Source organism: Artemia sp. Qi Xiang Cuo, chromosome 4 (assembly GCF_049724085.1).
Source record: "Artemia sp. Qi Xiang Cuo chromosome 4, ASM4972408v1, whole genome shotgun sequence".
Classification (NCBI taxonomy): domain Eukaryota; kingdom Metazoa; phylum Arthropoda; class Branchiopoda; order Anostraca; family Artemiidae; genus Artemia; species Artemia sp. Qi Xiang Cuo.
In genome coordinates this window covers 39,941,573-39,963,541 of record NC_142797.1, presented here as the reverse complement: position 1 = coordinate 39,963,541, position 21,969 = coordinate 39,941,573, and the positions used below count along the sequence as shown (strand labels likewise).

The following is a 21,969-nucleotide window of genomic DNA, read 5'->3' as shown; positions in this document are numbered from 1 at the left end:
CACCATATATGGGCATAGAGTCCCTAGGGAGAACACCTGTGCTGTCAGTCCGACGAGGGCACCATATATGGGCATGGAATCCCCAGGGAGAACACGTTTCCGAGAAACTGGTGTTCGTCCAGGAGAATTGTTTCTGGGCGAAGTTTATTAATGTCTGATGGATGATGTCAAGGTTGGTTGATTTGTTGGAGTTCGTCCAGGAGAATTGTCTCCGGGCGAAGTTTATTAATGTCTTTGATGTTCGTCCAGGAGAATTGTTTCCAGGCGAAGTTTATTAATGTCTGACGGATGATGTCAAGGTTGATTGATTAGTTGGTTTTCATACAGGAGAATTGACTCGGGGCGAATGTTTTGATCTTAGAGATGAAGAGATTAACGCGGGAAAGCGTTTCCTAGGAATTTCAAATGTGACAGCGCAGGGATGTCAAAACAAAAGGAACACGCTGAAATTACATTTAGAGATTATTTCGGCGAAACCGTTTTAGGCATTTTAGGGATTATTTGGGCGAAAGCGTTTTAGGCATTTTAGGGAATTATTTGGGCGAAACAGTTTGAGTCATTTTAGAAGATGATTTTAGAAAACAAAAGCGGAACTTTTAAGATCACAACAACTGAAGGTCAGTAAATAATTCCTTTGTTTTTTTTTTGTTAAACACGATTGGCTGAAAAAAAAGTGGAACTTTTAAACTCACAACAACTGAAGGTCAGTAAATAATTCCTTTTGTTTTTTTTTTTTAAACAAGTTTTTTTTAAAAAAAAGCGTAAATCTTAAAATCACAACAACTGATGGTCATTAAATAATTCCTTTGTTTTTTTTTTAAAAACTATTGGCTGAAATAAAAGCGGACATCTTAAAATCAAATCAACTGAAGGTAATTAAATAATCCCTTTTGTTTTCTTTTTTTAAAAACTATTAGATGAAACAAAAGCGGACATATTAAAATAGAAACAACAGTGGTTCTTTAAAAGATTCCTTTGTTTTTTTTTGTTAAACAATATGAGTTTAAATGGAAGTGTACATCTTAAAATCACAACAACTTATATTAATTAAATAATTCTGTTTTTTTTTTTTGTTAAACACGATTGGCTGAAACAAAATAGGAACTTTTAAAATCACAACAACTGAAGGTCAGTAAATAATACCTTTGTTTTTTTTTTGTTAAACACGATTGGTTGAAATAAAAACGGTACTTTTAAAATCACAACAACTGAAGGTCAGTAAATGATTCATTTTTTTTTTTTTTTTAAAAACGATTGGCTGAAAAAAAAGCGTAAATTTTAAAATCACAACAACTGAAAGTCAGTAAATAATACCTTTGTTTTTTTTTTGTTAAACACGATTGGCTGAAATAAAAGAGGAACTCTTAAAATCACAACAACTGAAGGTCAGTAAATGATTCCGTTGTTTTTTTTTTGTTAAACACGATTGGCTTAATTAAAAGCGGAACTTTTAAAAATAACAACAACTGAATGTCATTAAATGATTCATTTTTTTTTTTTTTTTTAAACACGATTGGCTGAAATAAAAGCGGAACTCTTAAAATCACAACAACTGAAGGTCAGTAAATAATTACTTTGTTTTTTTTCTTAAACACGATTAGCTGAAACAAAAGCGAAACTTTTAAAATCACAACAACTGAAGGTCAGTAAATGATTCATTTGTTTTTTTTGTTAAACACGATTGGTTGAAATAAAAGCGGAACTTTTAAAATCACAACATCTGAAGGTCAGTAAATCATTCCTTTTTTTTTTTTTTGTTAAACACGATTGGTTGAAATAAAAGCTTAACTTTTAAAATTACAACAACTGAAGGTCAGTAAATATTTACGTTTTGTTTTTTTTTAATCACGAGTGGTTGAAATAAAAGCGGTATTTTCAAAATCACAACAACTGAAGGTCAGTAAATAATCCATTTGTTTTATTTTTTAAAACGTTTGGCTGAAATAAAAGCGGAACTTTTAAAATTACAACAAATGAAGGTCAGTAAATAATTCATTTGTTTTTTCTTTTTTTTAAACACGGTAGGCTGAAATAAAAGCAGAACTTTTAAAATCACAACAACTGAAGGTCAGTAAATAATTCCTTTGTTTTTTTTGTTAAACACGATTAGCTTAAACAAAAGCGTAACTTTTAAAATCGCACCAACTGAAAGTCAGTAAATAATTCCGTTGTTTTTTTTGTTAAACACGATTGGTTGAAATAAAAGTGGAACTTTTAAAATCACAACAACTGAAGGTCAGTAAATAATTCCGTTGTTTTTTGTTAAACACGATTGGCTGAAATAAAAGCAGAACTTTTAAAATCGCAACAACTGAAGGTCAGTAAATAATTCTGATTTTTTTTTTGTTAAACACGATTGGCTGAAAAAAAAGCGAAAATTTTAAAATAACAACAACTGAATGTCATTAAATAATTCCTTTGTTTTTTTTTTGTTAAACAATATTGGCTGAAATAAAAGCGGAACTTTTAAAATCACAACAACTGAAGGTCATTAAATAATTACTTTGTTTTTTTTTGTTAGACACGATTGGTTGAAACAAAAGCGGAACTTTTAAAATCACAACAACTGAAGGTCAGTAAATTATTCCTTTGTTTTTTTTTTAAACACTATTGGATTAAAAAAAATCAGAACTTTTAAAATCAAAACAACTTAAGGTCATTAAATGATTAATTTTTTTTTTTTTTTAAACAGTTTTGGCTTAAATAAAAGCGGAACTCTTAAAATCACAACAACTTAAAGTCATTAAATAATTCCTTTTGTTTTTTTGTTAAACACTATTGGTTTGAAATAAAAGCGTAACTTTTAAAATCACAACAACTGAAGGTCATTAAATAATTCCGCTTTTTTTTGTAAACACGATTGGCTGAAACAAAAGCGGAACTTTTAAAATCACAACAACTGAAGGTCAGTAAATGATTCCATTATTTTTTTTGCTAAACACAATTGGCTGAAACAAAAGCAGAACTTTTAAAATCACAATAACTGAAGGTCACTAAATGATTCCTTTGTTTTTTTTTTTAAACACGATTGGCTTAAATAAAAGCGGAACTTTTAAAATCACAACAACCGAAGGTCAGTAAATAATTCCGTTTTTTTTTGTTAAAAACGATTGGATGAAATAAAAGCCGAACTTTTAAAATCACAACAACTGAAGGTCATTAAATAATTCCGATGTTTTTTTTTGTTAAACACACTTTGATTAAACAAAAGCGTAACTCTGAAAATCAAAACAACTGAAGGTCTGTAAATGATTCCTTTGTTTTTTTTCTTATAAACGCTTGGCTTTAACAAAAGCGGACCATATAAAATCACAACAACTTAAAGTCATTAAATAATTCCTTTGTTTTTTTTGTTAAAAACGATTGGTTTAAATAAAAGTGTAACTTTTAAAATCAAAACAGCTTAAGTTCATTAAATAATTTATTTTGTTTTTTTTTTTTAAAAAAGATTGTATTAAATAAAACCTAAAATTTTAAAATAAAAAAAACTTATGTTCAGTAAATAATTCCTTTTTTTTTTTTTTTTAAACCTTTGTGATTGAAAGAAAGCGTACATTATATAATCACAACAACTTTAGTTATGTAAGAAATTCCTTTGTTTTTTTTTGTTATGAGCGTTTTTCTTTAACAAAAGCGAGAATCTCAAAGTTAAAACATCTGAAGGTCATTAAATAATCCCTTTGTTTTTTTTGTTAATCACGATATGCTGAAACAAAAGAAGAAATTTTAAAATAACAAAAACTGAAAGTCAGTAAATGATTCCTTTGTTTTTTTTGTTAAACACGATTGGCTGAAACAAAAGCAGAACTTTTAAAATCACAACAACTGAAGGTCAGTAAATTATTCCTTTTTTTTTTTTTGTTAAACACGATTGGTTGAAATAAAAGCGGAACTTTTAAAATCACAACAACTGAAGGTCAGTAAATAATTCCGTTTTTTTTTTGTTAAAAACGATTTGCTGAAATAAAAGCGGAACTTTTAAAATCGCAACAACTGAAGGTCAGTAAATAATTCCGATGTTTTTTTTGTTAAACACTATTGGATGAAACAAAAGCGGAACTTTTAAAATCACAAAAACTGAAGGTCAGTAAATGATTGCTTTGTTTTTTTTTGTTAAACACGATTGGTTTAAATAAAAGCGGAACTTTTAAAATCACAACAACTGAAGGTCAGTAAATAATTCTATTGTATTTTTTGGTAAACACGATTGGCTGAAACAAAAGCGGAATTTTTAAAATCAGAACAACTGAAGGTCAGTAAATGATTCCTTTTTTTTTTTTGTTAAACACGATTGGCTGAAAAAAAAGCAGAACTTTTAAAATCACAACAACTGAAGGTCAGTAAATGATTCCTTTGTTTTTTTTTGTTAAACACGATTGGCTGAAATAAAAGCGGAACTTTGAAAATCACAACAACTGAAGGTCAGTAAATGATTCCTTTGTTTTTTTTTGTTAAACACGATTGGTTGAAATAAAAGCGGACCTTTTAAAATCACAACAACTGAAGGTCAGTAAATAATTCTTTTGTTTTTTTTGTTAAACACGATTGGCTGAAACAAAAGCAGAACTTTTAAAATCACAACAACTGAAGGTCAGTAAATGATTCTTTTGTTTTTTTTGTCAAACACGATTGGCTGAAAAAAAAGCAGAAATTTTAAAATCACAACAACTGACAGTCATTAAATGATTCCTTTGTTTTTTTTTGTTAAAAACTATTGTTTTAAATAAAAGCTGAAATTTTAAAAACAAAGCAACTAATGGTATTTAAATAGTTCCGTTTTTTTTTTGTTAAAAACTATTGGTTGAAACAAAATCGTAAATTTTAAAATAAAAACAACTGAAGGTAAGTAAATAATTATGATGTTTTTTTTTTTAAAAACGATTTGGTAAAACAAAAGCTGAAATTTTAAAATAACAAAAACTGAAGGTCAGTAAATAATTCTATTGTATTTTTTGGTAAACACGATTGGCTGAAACAAAAGCGGAATTTTTAAAATCAGAACAACTGAAGGTCAGTAAATGATTCCTTTGTTTTTTTTGTTAAACACGATTGGATTAAACAAAAGCAGAACTTTTAAAATCACAACAACTGAAGTTCATTAAATAATTCCTTTGTTTTTTTTTTGTTATACACGATTGGTTTAAATAAAAGCGGAACTTTTAAAATCACAACAACTGAAGGTCAGTAAATAATTCCTTTTTTTTTTTTTTTAAACACGATTGGATGAAATAAAAGCAGAACTTTTAAAATCACAACAACTGAAGGTCAGTAAATGATTCTTTTTTTTTTTTTGTTAAACATGATTGGCTGAAACAAAAGCGGAACGTTTAAAATCACAACAACTGTAGGTCAGTAAATAATTCCTTTGTTTCTTTTTGTTAAACACGATTGGTTGAAATAAAAGCGGAACTTTTAAAATCACAACACCTAAAGGTCAGTAAATAATTCCGTTTTTTTTTTGTTAAACACGATTGGCTGAAACAAAAGCGGAACTTTTAAAATCACAACAACTGAAGGTCAGTAAATAATTCCTATGTTTTTTTTTTTAAACACGTTTGGCTAAAACAAAAGCTGAACTTTTAAAATCACAACAAATGATGTTCAGTAAATGACTGCTTTGTTTTTTTTTTGTTAAACACGATTGGTTGAAAAAAAAGCGGAAATTTTAAAATCACAACAACTGAAGGTCATTAAATAATTCTATTGTTTTTTTTTGTAAACACGATTGGCTGAAACAAAAGCGGAACTTTTAAAATCACAACAACTGAAGGTCAGTAAATGATTCCTTTGTTTTTTTGTTAAACACGATTGGCTGAAACAAAAGCAGAACTTTTAAAATCACTTTAAAAACGAACTTTTTTTTTGTGTGTGTGTGTAAGTTTTTGTGTGTTTGTAAGTTTTTTTGTGTGTGTAAGTTTTTGTGTGTGTGTGTTTAAGTTTTTGTGTGTGCGTAAGTTTTTGTGTGTGTGTAAGTTTTTGTTTGTGTGTGTATGTAAGTTTTTGTGTGTGTGTAAGTTTGTGTGTTTGTAAGTTTTTTTTTTGTGTTTTATTTTTTGTGTGTGTGTAAGTTTTTTTTTGTATGTGTAATTTTTTGTATTTGTGTCATTTTTTGTTTGTGTGTGTATTTTTTTTTGTTGTTTTGTCTTTTTTTTTTTGTGTGTGTATTTTTTTTTTTGTTGTTGTAAGTTTTTGTGTTTTTGGAAGTTTTAGTGTTTGTGTAAGTTTTTTTGTGTGTGTGTATGTTTGTTTTTGTTTTTTAGTTTTTGTGTGCGTTTAAATTTTTATTTGTGTGTAAGTTTTTGTGTGTGTGTAAGTTTGTTTGTGTGTGTCAGTTTTTTTGTGTGTGTGTGTAATTTTTTATGTGTGTGTGTGTTAGTTTTTGTTTGTTTTTGTGTTAGTTTTGTGTGTACTGAAGTTTTTGTGTGTGTGTATGTTTTTGTGTGTGTGTTAGTTTTTGTGTGTGTGTAAGTTTTTGTGTGTGTGTATGAGTTTGTGTGTTATAAATTTATAGTTTTGTTTTAAGTTTTTGTGTGTTTTTAAGAGTGCGTGTCTGTGTGTATTTTTTTATGTGTGTGTAAGTTTTTGTGTGTGTGTAAGTTTTTGTGTTTATGTGTAAGTTTTTGTGTGTGTGTTAGTTTGTGTGTGTGTGTGTAAGTTTTTATGTGAGTTAGTTTTTGTGTGTGTGTAAGTTTTTGTGTGTGTGTCTGTAAGTTTTTGTGTGTGTATGTGTAAGTTTTATTTGGTGTGTGTGTAATTTTTTTTGTGCTTGTAAGTTTTTGTGTTTTTGTAAGTTTTTTGTATGTGTGTAAGTATTTTTTTGTGTGTGTAAGATTTTGTGTGTGTGTGTGTGTGTATGTTTTTTTTTTCGTGAGCTAGTGTGTGTGTATGTAAGTTTTTGTGTGCGTGTTTATTTTTAATTGTGCGTTTGTAAGTTTTTTTGTGTGTTTATGTTTTTTTGTGTGTGTAAGTTTTTGTGTGTGTTAGTTTTTTGTGTTTGTGTTTCATTTTTTGTGTGTGTGTAAGTTTTTTTTTGTTTGTAAGTTTTTTTGTGTGTGTAAGTTCTTGTTTGTGTCTAAGTTTTTTTGTGTGTATGTGTAAGTTTTTTGTGTGTTTTTAAGTTTTTGTTTTTGTGTAATTTTTTGTGTGTGTGTAAGTTTTTGTGTGTGTGTAAGTTTTTTTGTGTGTGTGTAAGTTTTTGTGTAAATTATTGTGTGTGTGTAAGTTTTTTTTGTGTGTGTAAGTATTTTTGTGTGTGTAAGTTGTGTGTAAGTTGTTGTGTGTGTGTAAGTTTTTGTTTGTTTGTAAGTTTTTTTGTTGGTGGGTGTAAGTTTTTGTATGTTTGTAAGTATTTTTGTGTGTATGTGTAAGTTTTTGTGTGTGTGTAAGTTTTTATTTGTGTATAAGTTTTTGTGTGTGTTTAATTTTTTGTGTGTGTATAAGTTTTTTTGTGTTTGTTAGTTTTTGTTTGTGTGTTAGTTTTTTGTGTGTGTATAATTTTTTGTGTGTGTGAAAGTTTGTGTGTGTGTGTAAGTTTTTGTGTGTGTGTAAGTTTTTTTGTTAAACACGATTGGCTTAAACAAAAGCGGAACTTTTAAAATCACAACAACTGAAGGTCAGTAAATGATTCCTTTTGTTTTTTTGTTAAACACGATTTGTTTGAAATAAAAGCGGAACTTTTAAAATCACAACAACTGAAGGTCAGTAAATAATTCCGCTTTTTTTGGTAAACACGATTGGCTGAAACAAAAGCGGAACTTTTAAAATCACAACAACTGAAGGTCAGTAAATGATTCCATTATTTTTTTTGCTAAACACAATTGGCTGAAACAAAAGCAGAACTTTTAAAATCACAACAACTCAAGGTCACTAAATGTTTCCTTTGTTTTTTTTTTTAAACACGATTGGCTGAAAAAAAAGCGGAAATTTTAAAATAACAACAACCGAAGGTCATTAAATAATTCCGTTTTTTTTTGTTAAACACGATTGGCTGAAACAAAATCGGAACTTTTAAAATCACAACTGAAGGTCAGTAAATAATTCCGAGGTTTTTTTTTTTTAAACACGATTGGCTGAAACAAAAGCGTAACTTTTAAAATCACAACAACTGAAGGTCAGTAAATAATTCCTTTGTTTTTTTTCTTAAACACGATTGGCTTAAACAAAAGCGGAAATTTTAAAATCACAACAACTGAAGGTCAGTAAATAATTCCTTTTGTTTTTTCTGTTAAAAACGATTGGTTGAAATAAAAGTGTAACTTTTAAAATCACAACAACTGAATGTCTGTAAATAATTCCTTTTGTTTTTTTTTTTTAAACAGTTTGGTTTTAAATAAAAGCTAAAATTTTAAAATCACAACAACTGAAGTTCATTAAATAATTCCTTTGTTTTTTTTGTTAAAAAAGATTTGTTTCTATAAGGGTGGAACTTTTAAAATCACAACAACTTAAGGTCATTAAATAATTCCTTTGTTTTTTTTTGTTAAACAAGTTTTTTTTAAACACAATCAGACATTTTAAAATCAAAACAACTAAAGGTCGTTTCATAATTCCTTTGTTTTTTTGTTGATAACTATTTTTTTAACTAAATGAGGTACTATTAAGATCGAAAAAACTGAAGGTCATTATATGATTCTTTTGTTTTTTTTGTAAAACACGATTGGTCGAAATAAAAGCAGAACTTTTAAAATCACAACAAATGAAGGTCAGTAAATGATTCCTTTGTTTTTTTTTGTTAAACACGATTGGTTGAAATAAAAGCGTAACTTTTAAAATCACAACAACTGAAGGTCAGTAAATAGTTCCGTTTTTTTTTTTTTAAAAACGATTGGCTTAAATAAAAGCGGAACTTTTAAAATCGCAACAACTGAAGGTCATTAAATAATTACGTTGTTTTTTTTGTTAAACACGATTGGCTAAAAAAAAAGCAGAACTTTTAAAATCACAACAAATGATTGTAATTAAATGATTTCGTTTTTTTTTTTTGTTAAACACGATTGGTTGAAATAAAAGCGGAACTTTTAAAATCACAACAACTGAAGGTCAGTAAATAATTCCGTTGTATTTTTTGTTAAACACGATTGGCTGAAACAAAAGCGGAATTTTTAAAATCAGAACAACTGAAGGTCAGTAAATTATTCCTTTGTTTTTTTCTGTTAAACACGATTGGCTAAAAAAAAAGCAGAACTTTTAAAATCACAACAACTGAAGCTCAGTAAATGATTCCTTTGTTTTTTTTTTGTTAAACACGATTGGCTTAAATAAAAGCGGATCTTTTAAAGTCAAAACAACTGAAGGTCAGTAAATAATTCCTTTTTTTTTTTTTGTTAAACTCGATTGGTTTAAATAAAAGAGGAACTTTTAAAATCACAACAACTGAAGGTCAGTAAATGATTCCTTTGTTTTTTTTGTTAAACACGATGGGCTGAAATAAAAGCAGAACTTTTAAAATCACAACAACTGAAGGTCAGTAAATAATTCTTTTGTTTTTTTTGTCAAACACGATTGGCCGAAAAAAAAGCAGAACTTTTAAAATCACAACAACTGAAGGTCATTAAATTATTCCTTTTTTTTTTTTTGTTAAACACGATTGTTTTAAATAAAAGCGGAACTTTTAAAAACACAACGACTGATGGTAATTAAATATTTCCTTTTTTTTTTTTTTAAACACTATTGGCTGAAATAAAATCGGAAATTTTAAAATAGCAACAACTGAAGGTCAGTAAATAATTACGATGTTTTTTTTTTTAAACACGATTGGCTAAAAAAAAAGCGGAAATTTTAAAATCACAACAACTGAAGGTCAGTAAATAATTCTATTGTATTTTTTTGTAAACACGATTGGATGAAACAAAAGCGGAACTTTTAAAATCACAACAACTGAAGGTCAGTAAATGATTCCTTTGTTTTTTTTTGTTAAACACGATTGGCTGAAACAAAAGCAGAACTTTTAAAATAACAACAACTGAAAGTCAGTAAATGATTCCTTTGTTTTTTTTTTAAAAACTTTTGGCTGAAATAAAAGCGGAACTTTTAAAATCACAACAACTGAAGGTCATTCAATAATTCCTTTGTTTTTTTTGTTAAACAAAATTGGCTGAAATAAAAGCAGAACTTTTAAAATCAAAACAACTAAAGGTCAGTAAATGATTCCTTTGTTTTTTTTGTCAAACACGATTGGCTGAAACAAAAGCGGAACTTTTAAAATCACAACAACTGAAGGTCAGTAAATAATTCCTATGTTTTTTTTTTTAAACACGATTGTTTGAAATAAAAGCGGAACTTTTAAAATCACAACAACTGAAGGTCAGTAAATAATTCCTTTTTTTTTTTGTTAAACACGATTGGCTGAAATAAAAGCGGAACTTTTAAAATAGCAACAACTGAAGGTCAGTAAATAATTTCGATGTTTTTTTTGTTAAACACGATTGGCTAAAACAAAAGCTGATCTTTTAAAATCACAACAACTGAAGGTCAGTAAATGATTGCTTTGTTTTTTTTTTGTTAAACACGAATGGTTGAAATAAAAGCGGAACTTTTAAAATCACAACAACTGAAGGTCAGTAAATAATTCTATTGTATTTTTTGGTAAACACGATTGGCTGAAACAAAAGCGGAATTTTTAAAATCAGAACAACTGAAGGTCAGTAAATGATTCCTTTGTTTTTTTTGTTAAACACGATTGGCTGAAAAAAAATAAGAACTTTTAAAATCACAACAACTGAAAGTCAGTAAATAATTCCTTTGTTTTTTTTTGTTAAACACGATTGGTTTGAAATAAAAGCGGTACTTTTAAAATCACAACAACTGAAGGTCAGTAAATAATTCCTTTGTTTTTTTTTGTCAAACACGATTGGCTGAAATAAAAGCGGAACTTTTAAAATCACAACAACTGAAGGTCAGTAAATAATTCCTTTGGTTTTTTTGTTAAAAACGATTTGTTTTAAATAAAAGCGTAAATTTTAAAATCACAACAAATGAAGGTCATTAAATAATTCCGTTTTTTTTTTGTAAACACGATTGGCTGAAACAAAAGCGGAACTTTTAAAATCACAACAACTGAAGGTCAGTAAATGATTCCTTTATTTGTTTTTCTAAACACAATTGGCTGAAACAAAAGCAGAACTTTTAAAATCACAACAACTGAAGGTCACTAAATGATTCCTTTGTTTTTTTTGTTAAACACGATTGGCTGAAATAAAAGCGGAACTTTTAAAATCACAACAACCGAAGGTCAGTAAATAATTCCGTTTTTTTTTTTTAAACACTATTGGCTTAAATAAAAGCGGAACTTTTAAAATCGCAACAACTGAAGGTCATTAAATAATTCCGATTTTTTTTTTTTTTAAACACAATTGGCTGAAAAAAAAGCGTAACTTTTAAAATCACAACAACTGAAGTTCAGTCAATAATTACAATTTTTTTTTTCTTAAACACGTTTGGCTGAAACAAAAGCGGAATCTATAAAATCACAACAACTGAAAGTCAGTAAATAATTCCTTTGTTTTTTTTTTTTTAAACACGATTGGTTGAAATAAAAGAGGAACTTTTAAAATCACAACATCTGAAGGTCAGTAAATCATTCCTTTTGTTTTTTTTTTTTAAAAACGATTGTCTTAAACAAAAGCGTAACTTTCAAAATTAAAACAATTGAAAGTCATTAAATAATTCCTTTTTGTTTTTTGTTAATCACGATTGGCTGAAATAAAAGCGGTATTTTTAAAATCACAACAACTTAAAGTAATTAAATAATTCATTTTTTATATTTTGTTAAACATTTTTGGCTGATGTAAAAGAAGAAATTTTAAAATAAAAACAAATGAGTGTCATTAAGTAATTCCTTTGTTTTTTTTGTTGAACACGATTGGCTGGAACAAAAGCGGAACTATTAAAATCAAAACAACTGACGGTCAGTATATAATCCCTTTGTTTTTTTTTTTAAAAACGAGTGGTCGAAACAAAAGCAGAACTTTTAAAATCACAACAACTGAAGGTCAGTAAATGATTCCTTTGTTTTTTTTTGTTAAACACTATTGGTTTAAATAAAAGCGTAAATTTTAAAATCACAACAAATAAAGTTCAGTAAATAATTCCTTTTTTTTTTTTTTAAACACGATTGGCTGAAAAAAAATCGGAACTTTTAAAATAGCAACAACTGAAGGTCAGTAAATAATTACTATGTTTTTTTTTTTAAACACGATTGGCTAAAACAAAAGCGGAAATTTTAAAATCACAACAACTGAAGGTCAGTAAATGACTGCTTTGTTTTTTTTTTGTTAAACACTATGGGATTAAATAAAAGCGGAACTTTTAAAATCACAACAACTGAAGTTCAGTAAATAATTCCTTTGTTTTTTTTGTTAAACACTAGTGGCTGAAAAAAAAGAGAAACTTTTAAAATAACAGCAACTGAAGGTCAGTAAATAATTCCCTTGCTTTTTTTTTTAAACACGATTGGCTCAAACAAAAGCAGAATTTTTAAAATCACAACAACTGAAGGTCAGTAAATAATTCCTTTGTTTTTTTTGTTAAACATGATTGGCTGAAATAAAAGCGGAACTCTTAAAATCACAACAACTGAAGGTCAGTAAATAATTCCTTTTGTTTTTTTGTTAAACACGATTGGTTTGAAATAAAAGCGGAACTTTTAAAATCACAACAACTGAAGGTCAGTAAATAATTCCTTTTTTTTTGTAAACACGATTGGCTGAAACAAAAGCGGAACTTTTAAAATCACAACAACTGAAGGTCAGTAAATGATTCCTTTATTTGTTTTTCTAAACACGATTGGCTGAAAAAAAAGCAGAACTTTTAAAATCACAACAACTGAAATTCACTAAATTATTCCTTTGTTTTTTTGTTAAACACGATTGGCTGAAATAAAAGTGGAAATTTTAAAATCACAACAACTTAAGGTCAGTAAATAATTCCTTTTTTTTTGTTAAACACGATTGGCTGAAACAAAATTTACACACACATAAAAACTTACACACACACAAAAACTTACACACACACAAAAACTTACACACACACAAAAACTTACACACACACAAAATCTTACACACACACAAAAAATAAAAAACACCACAAAAAATACACACACACAAAAACTAAAAAACAAATCAAACATTGCACACACACAAAAACTTATACACACACAAAAACTTACACACACACAAAAACTTACACACAGACAAAAACTTACACACAAAAACAAACATACACACACACAAAAAAAACATATACACAAATAAAAACAAACAAAAAAACAAAAACATACACACACACAAAAACTTACACACACACTAAAAAATAAACAAACATAAAAAATAACACACTAACAAAAACAGAAAGAAACACAAAAAATTACATGAACACAAAAACTTACACACACACAAAAACTTACACACAAACAAAAACTTACACACACAAAAAAATTTACACAAAAACTTACACACACACAAAAAAACTTACACACACAAAAAAACTTACAAACACACAAAAACTTAAACACAAACAAAAAGTTACACACACACAAAAAACTTACACACACACAAAAAAAAACTTTCACACACACAAAAACATACACACACACAAAAAAACTTACAAGCACAAAAAAACTTAAACACAATAAAAAACTAACACACTCAAAAAAAACATACACACACAAAAACTTAAACACACACAAAAACTTACACACACACAAAAACTTACACACACACACAAAAACTTAAACACACACAAAAACAAACAAAAACAAAAAAAATTACAAACAAACAAAAACTTACACACACACACACACAAAAACTTACACGCACACAAAAACTTACACACACACAAAAAAACAAACACACACAAAAAAAATAAAACACACAAATAAACTTACACACACACACAAAAAAACTTACACATACACACACAAAAACTTACACACACAAAAAAACTTACACACACACAAAAATAAAAACTTACACACACACACAAAAACTTACACACACACAAAAACTAACACACACACACAAAAACATATACACACACAAAAACTTACACACACAAAAAAACTTACACACACACAAAAAAACTAACACACACACAAAAACTTACACACACAAAAACTTACACACACACAAAAACTTACACACACAAAAAAACTTACACACACACAAAAACTTACAAACACACAAAAACTTACACACACACAAAAACTTACACACAAAAAAAACTTACACACACACACACAAAAACTTACACACACACACATAAAAACTTACACACTCACACACAAAAACTTACACACACACACAAACTTACACACAAAAAAAAACTTACACACAGACAAAAATTTACACACACACAAAAACTTACACACACACAAAAACTTACCCACACACAAAAAATACTTACACACACAAAAAACTTACACACACACAAAGATAAACTTACACACACACAAAAAAACTTACACACACACAAAAAAACTTACACACACACAAAAAATTACACACACACAAAAAAACTTACACACACACAAAAACTTACATACACACAAAAACTTACACACACACAAAAACTTAAACACACAAAAAAAACTTACAAACACACAAACTTACACACACATACAAACTTACACACACACACAAACAAAAACTTACACACACACAAAAACTTACACACACACAAAAACTTACACACACACACACAAAAACTATCACACACACAAAAAATTAAACACAAATACACAAACACCAACAAAATATCACAAACAAAAAAACTTAAACAAACACAAAAACTTACACACAAAAAAAAAATTACACACACACACAAAAACTTACACACACACACAGATACGAAACACACATAGAGACGACACACACATATAGAAAACCAACACACAGAGACTACAAAGACAATGAGGCAACACACACACAGACACCAGACACAAACAGAGACGACTTCCAATGTAAGAGCGAGCATAGAGTATGATCGCTATAGCTGCAAGCATATTTCATGTTGTCATAGATGGCAGCACACCTGAACTTACACACACACACAAAAACTTACACACACACAAAAACTTACACACACACAAAAAACTTACACACACACACAAAAAACTTACACACACACACAAAAACTTAAACACACACAAAAACTTACACACACAAAAATACTTACACACACAAAAAATATTAAACGCACACAAAAAAAATTAAACACAAATAAATAATAACAAACACAAAGAAAATTACATACACACACAAAAACAGACACACACACAAAAACTTACACACACACAAAAAATAACACACACAGAAAAACTTATACACACACACACACAAAAAATTACACACACAAAAAAACTTACACACAAAAAAAAAAAACATACACAAAAAAACAAAAAAATACACACACACACAAAATTACACACACACAAAAACTTGAACACAAAAACAAAATTACACACACAAACAAAAACTTACACACCCACAAAAACATACACACACACAAAAACATAAAAAAACATAAAAAATAACACAAACACAAAAAAACTAACACACACACAAAAAAATTACACACACACATAAACTTACACACGCACAATAACTTACACACACACAAAAGCTTACACACACACACAACAAACTTACACACACAAAAAAAAACTAACACACACAAAAACTTACATACACACACACAAAAACTTACACACACACACACAAAAAATTACACACACACAAAAACTTACACAAGAAAACTTACATACACACACAAAAACTTACACACACTCAAAAACTTACACACACAAAAACTTACACACACACACAAAAACTTACACGCACACACAAAAACTTACACACACAAAAAAACTTACACATAAAAACTTACACACACACACAAAAACTAAAACACATACAAAAACTTACGCAAACACAAAAACTTACACACGGATACAAACTTACACACACACACACACACACACAAAAACTTACACACACAAAAACTTACACACACACACACAAAAACTAACACACACGCACAAAAACATACACACACACACACACACACACACACACACAACACACACACAGATACGAAACACACATAGAGACGACACACACATAGAGACAGCACACAGCACAGCACAGCACACATGGTTAGGTTAGGTTAGGTAGTGTATGGTTAGGTTAGGTTAGGCTAGTTTAAGTTAGGTTAGGCTAGGTTAAGTTAGATTAGGTTAGCCTACGTACGCGCGCGTACGTAGGCTAACCTAACCTAACCTAACCTAACTTAATCTAGCCTAACCTAACCTAACCATACACTACCTAACCTAACCTAACCATACACCTAACTTTTGCCTGTCTCTCACCTAACCTAAACTAACCTAAGTGAACATAAAATAACCTAACGTTTTGCCTGTATCTCACAATTAGTTTGTGTCTGAGAAGGTGTGCTGTCATCTATGAAATCATTAAATAATCTTGTGGCTATAGCGACCATACTCTGAGCTTGCTCTTACATTGGAAGTCGTCTCTGTGTGTGTGTCGTCTCTGTGTGTGTGTCGTCTCTGTGCGTTTTTAGTGTCTCTGTGTGAGCTGTCTCTATGTGTTTGTCGTCTCTATGTGTGTTTCGTATCTGCATGTGTGTGTAAGTTTTTTTTTTGTGTGTGTGTGTAAGTTTTTGTGTGTGTGTGTAAGTTTTTTTTTGTGTGTGTGTATGTTTTTTTGTGTGTGTGTGTAATTTTTTGTGTTTGTGTGTAAGCTTTTGCCTGTGTGTAAGTTTTTTTGTGTGTGTAAGTTTTTTTTTGTGTGTGTATTTTTTTTTGTGTGCGTGTAAGTTTTTGTGTGTGTGTGTGTGTGTTTAAGTTTTTGTGTCTGTTTAAGTTTTTGTGTGTAAGTTTTTGTGTGTCTGTAAGTTTTTGTTTGTGTGTTAGTTTTTGTGTGTGTGTAAGTTTTTTTGTGTGTGTAAGTTTTTTTTTTGTGTAAGTTTTTTTGTGTGTGTGTTAGTTTTTGTGGGTGTGTGTCAGTTTTTATGTGTGTGTGTAAGTTTTTATGCGTGTGTAAGTTTATGTGTGTGTGTATGTTTTTTTGTGTGCGTGTAAGTTCTTGTGTTTGCGTGTGTGTAAGTTTTTGTGTGTGCGTAAGTTTCTGTGAGTGTGTAAGTTTTTGTGTGTGTGTAAGTTTTTGTGTGTGTCTAAGTTTTTTTGTGTGTGTCTTTGTTTTTGTTTGTAAGTGTATTTGCTTTTGGTTGTCTAAGTTTTTGTGTGTGTGGAAGTTTTTGTGTGTGTGTGTAAGTTTTTGTGTGTGTGCAAGTATTTTTGTGCGTGTAAGTTTTTGTGAGTGTGTAAGTTTTTGTGTGTGTTTAAGTTTTTGTGTGTGTGTAAGTTTTTGTGTGTGTGTAAGTTTTTGTGTGTGTGTAATTTTTTGTGTGTGTGTAATATGGTGTGGGTTTTTATGTTTTTTTGTGTGTATGTTAGTTTTTGGTGTGTTGGTAAGATTTGTGTTTGTGTAAGTTTGTTTTTTTTTTTAAGTTTTTGTGTGTGTGTAAGTTTTTTGTGTTCTTGTAAGTTTTTTTTTTTTTTGGTAAGTTTTTGTGTGTGTGTAAGTTTTTGTGTGTGTGTGTGTGTAATTTTTTAGGTTTCTTTGACATTTGTGTGTGTGTGTAAGTTTTTGTGTGAATAAGTTTTTTTTTGCGTGTGTAAGTTTTTGTGTGTGTGTAAGTTTTTGTGTGTTTGTAAGTTTTTGTGTGTGTGTAAGTTTTTTTGTGTGAGTGTAAGTTTTTGTGTGTGTGTGTAATTTTTTGTGTGTGTTTTAGTTTTTGTTTGTGTTTTAGTTTTTTTGTGTTTGTTTGTTTTTTTGTGTGTGTAAGTTTTTGTATGTGTGTAAGTTTTTGTGTGTGTGTAAGTTGTTGTTGTGTGTGTATGTTTTTGTGTGTGTGTGTAAGTTTTTTTGTCTGTGTGTGTAAGTGTTTGTGTGTGTGTGTGTAAGTTTTTATCTGTGTGTAAGTTTTTATGTGTGAGTTTTTACGTGTGTATAAGTTACTTTGTGTGTGTAAGTTTTTGTGTGTGTGTATGTTTTTGTGTGTGTGTGTAAGTTTTTGTGTCTATGTGTAAGTTTTTGTGTGTGTTTAAGTTTTTTTTTTGTGTTTAAGTTTTTTTTTTTGTTTTAGTTTTTTTTGTTTGTTTATGTTTTTGTGTTTTTTTGTGTTTGGTTTTATCTGTAAGTTTATGTGTGTTTGTAAGTGTTTGTGTTTGTGTGTGTCATTTCTTGTGTGTGTGTGAGTTTTTTTTTTTTTGTAATTTTTTGTTTGTGTGTGTAAGATTTTGTTTGTGTCTGTAATTTTTTGTGTGTTTTTGTAAGTTTTTTTTTTTGTGTTATAATTTGTTTTAGAGTTAGTTTTTTTGTGTGTGTGTATTTTATCTTTTTTGTTTATGTTTTTTTTGTTTTTTTTAGTTTTTTTGTGTGTGTGTAAGTTTTATTGTGTGTTTAATTTTTTGTGTGCTTTTTATTTTTTGTGTGTGTATAAGTTTTTGTGTGTGTGTAATTTTTTGTGTGTGTGTAAGTTTTTGTGTGTGTAAGTTTTTGTGTGTGTGTAAGTTTTTGTTTGTGTGTAAGTTTTTTTGTTTGTGTAAGTTTTTTTGTGAAGAGAGTAGAGATTTTCTAGCCGTAACCCAAGGCGGGTACATTTGGGTTTAGAAAGTGGCCATTTGACCACTCGATCGCGTTACCATACCCTGGGACAGGGTATACTGTAAATAGGGTTAGTACCAAACCCGATATTTGCAGAACTGTTCGGGTTAGAGCGGGAATCTCACTAATATTTGGGCCGACAAGGGGTTCTCCCCTTCGAGTTCGAGTAACACACACACGCACAAAAACTTACACACACACAAAAACTTACACACACACAAAAACTTACACACACACAAAAAACTTACACACACAAAATAGTAGCCCTGTAATAGGGCTACTACAAGATACAGAATAATTAAGTAAGTGACATAATAATTTGAGAATAGACAAAATCTTTGTTTATGAATTACCAGAAATTATAAAGGTAGACGAGAGGCCACATCGATTAGGATTCTAATAGTGGAGGTGATTATAATCCATAGCCCCCCACTCATTTGTCGTACGATGATCCAACATTCTAGGGTCCAGTTGTTTATAATTATAAATCGACGAGTTCCAATTTTTTGAAAAGTTATTAAGAGGGCTAGGATCTTCCATGATATAGACTTAGAAATACTCACCAGTCATATATGAAACGGGGCTGCTCCAATTTTAATTAATAGGGCAAGGGGGATTAAAAACGAAAATGACTGATTTAGTGTACTCGCTAAAAAGATCACTGAGGCTACTGATTGAATTAAGAAATATTTTAGTCTATTTTCCTTTCTTTCTTAAGTTATAATGGGAATAAATCTTAAAGAGTTTATTTCCATTCTAACCCACAAGCCCAATCAGGAGTGGTTAGATACTATAAGGATGAAGGAAAAAAATAAGCATAATCATTTAATCATTTAAAGAGAGATTTCTCCATCATTGGGGTATGAGCCTAGTAGCTTAACTTAACTCACTCCTTAATACAGCCGGGAGAGAAAGACTCCCCCCCCTGAGAACGCTTCATAAATGAAGCGGTTTGAGGGAGGGGTTTTTCTCGGACGCTAAGTTAAAGCTTAACATATGGCGTTATTCAAATATTACACAAAACTTATATCATGAAAAACTAAACTTCAATGTTAATCATCATGAAAACTGCGATACTTATTAAGATTAACTTACCAGTCATTTCAAGGGAACTCGTTAGTAGGAGGGGGTTGGAACCCCCATTCTAGAAGTTTCTAGAAGTTTTTGGGAGTTTGTAAATAAACTTTACAAACAGATACTTACAAGACAGGAATTACAAACTTTAATTTGTACAGCATATCCTCTATGCAATTTACACGGGTTGGATAATCTGCACTTTTCATCATACTCATCAATCATTGTGCAATTCTCACATTAGGACCAGCTGCCCAGTGTGTACATGCATAGCGGACATGTATGGAACGTTTTTTCATGTGTTGACACTCTCACTGCCACAATGAAACCGAGCTACTATCAACAAATTGAGTGGGATAGAGAGGGAGAGAGAGATAGGAGTAAATCATCCTTTTACTCCATCTTTCTCATGAAAAAAATTCCTAAATTTCTAAACTAGTGTTTAAAAGCATATTCACAAAATCATTTTGCTGTGTCGTGATTAATATGTCAATAAATTGTGTAAATGCCTTTGAACCACGATGTAAAAGCTTTATGCAATAGTCTAATGACGGAGAATTAGTTTTCATTATATCAACAAGCATTCCCTGAGGAAATTTCTTCCGTTGCATAGACAGCTCTAGAAAATCATCATCTAGAATCAAACGTTTTTTCATAAACACAAGATTCCCCATGATTCACTCTTTCTCAAATCTATCCATTTTTTAGAGTCCTAACACTCTCACAACCAACTTCAGACTAACCAGATTTTTTTCTACTCTAAAAAAAAAATACACGCTAGCCTACTTAGAAAGAAAACTATCTTTTATTTATAAACACTTTATTGAACATAGGTACAACAATAATAATCACTGATTCAATTTATTTTAATCAATATATTTCAATAGGGTATCTAATGCTGCCTGAAGTCTATTTATATGCACAGTGTTAAGTTTCACAGCAAAGTATAATTGATCTTCGATTTTAAATTTGCTCAATGATATCACGTATTTACCATACATATCATCTCATTCAAGGCTTAGTCTACATCCTCGTGTTATTTCCACAGCCACGTTTGGTACTCGTATATATTTGCTGCTGCTACCTGATCCACCATCAACCTCCAATAGTGTAAATACTCCACTCATTTTCTTTACTAATATCGTCTCAAATAAACTATTCTCTCTGAATTCAATTCTCTTACAAATATGAACTGCAATGAAAATCACTTCTTATATTTGAATCCAATTACTAATCAAGTTATCGTATATGGAGTAACCTCTGCTCTCTCTGATTGGCCCTAAAAATGGGCTTTGCCTCAAAAACCAGTCTGCTTGCATTATACAATCACAATTATACTTTCAAAACGTGTTTGATCACTTTATAGGTATATAATATAAAAGGATTACTCACTTTTTGCAATGTGCACGTCAAACTGCACTGTATATTCACGTAATCGTGAAACCTTTATATAAGACACTACTGAGTACAATTTCTGCAATGCAGAAAGATTGTGCACAATTGTCAAAAGAGTTGACTGAAGTAAAAGAAAGCCTAATAAAAGTAGAAAGTGGGGAAAGGCAAAAGAACATTATGATTTGGAACATGGGAGTAAACGATGAAAAAGAAGTAAAAACGGGATTTCAGAAATTAATAACGGAGGGTTTGGAAATGGCCCTGGACTTCAGATATGATGTAAAACAAATAAATAAAGAAAAGAAATTTATAGTTATGGAAATAGAGAATTTGGAAACAAGAACAATGATTTTGAAAAACGCGAAAAGGTTAAAAAACAAACAAAAAATAATTTTTGCGAAAGTTTTCATAACTGATGATGCTCCACAGGCAGTGAGGGAGGCAGGAAAAAGCTTTTAGCGAGAATGAACATTTTAATTGAAAATGACGTCAAGCCAGTGAATATTTGCGTAACAAGATCAATACCCTCAGCTTTATACATCAGATTTGGACATGTTGATACCCCACAAAAAAAATGCAAGTGAAACTCTAGGTAAAGAGGAGGTGGAGGCAGCGACTGAAAATTACAAAAAAGGATTGAAAGGGGAACATAATAATTATATGCTATATTAGCAGCCATCTGGCTCAGGGACAAAAGTGCAAACTTGGGGCTCGGGTTCTGGCAGTCGTTTGGCTGTAGATACACAGGGTAGGTTTGGCCATGGATATAAAACGAACTTCAAAATAGAGCATTGAAACATCCAAGGGGTAAGCAGTG

The 21,969-nt window shown here is 29.9% G+C and overlaps 1 protein-coding gene across 2 annotated transcripts in view; it reads right to left on the bottom strand.

Annotated features, from left to right (window-relative positions):
* The window catches only part of LOC148953104 (ras-related protein Rab-37-like), a 74,399-nt gene that overhangs the window by 12,990 nt on the left and 39,440 nt on the right, over positions 1-21,969 (bottom strand). The window lies entirely within an intron of this gene.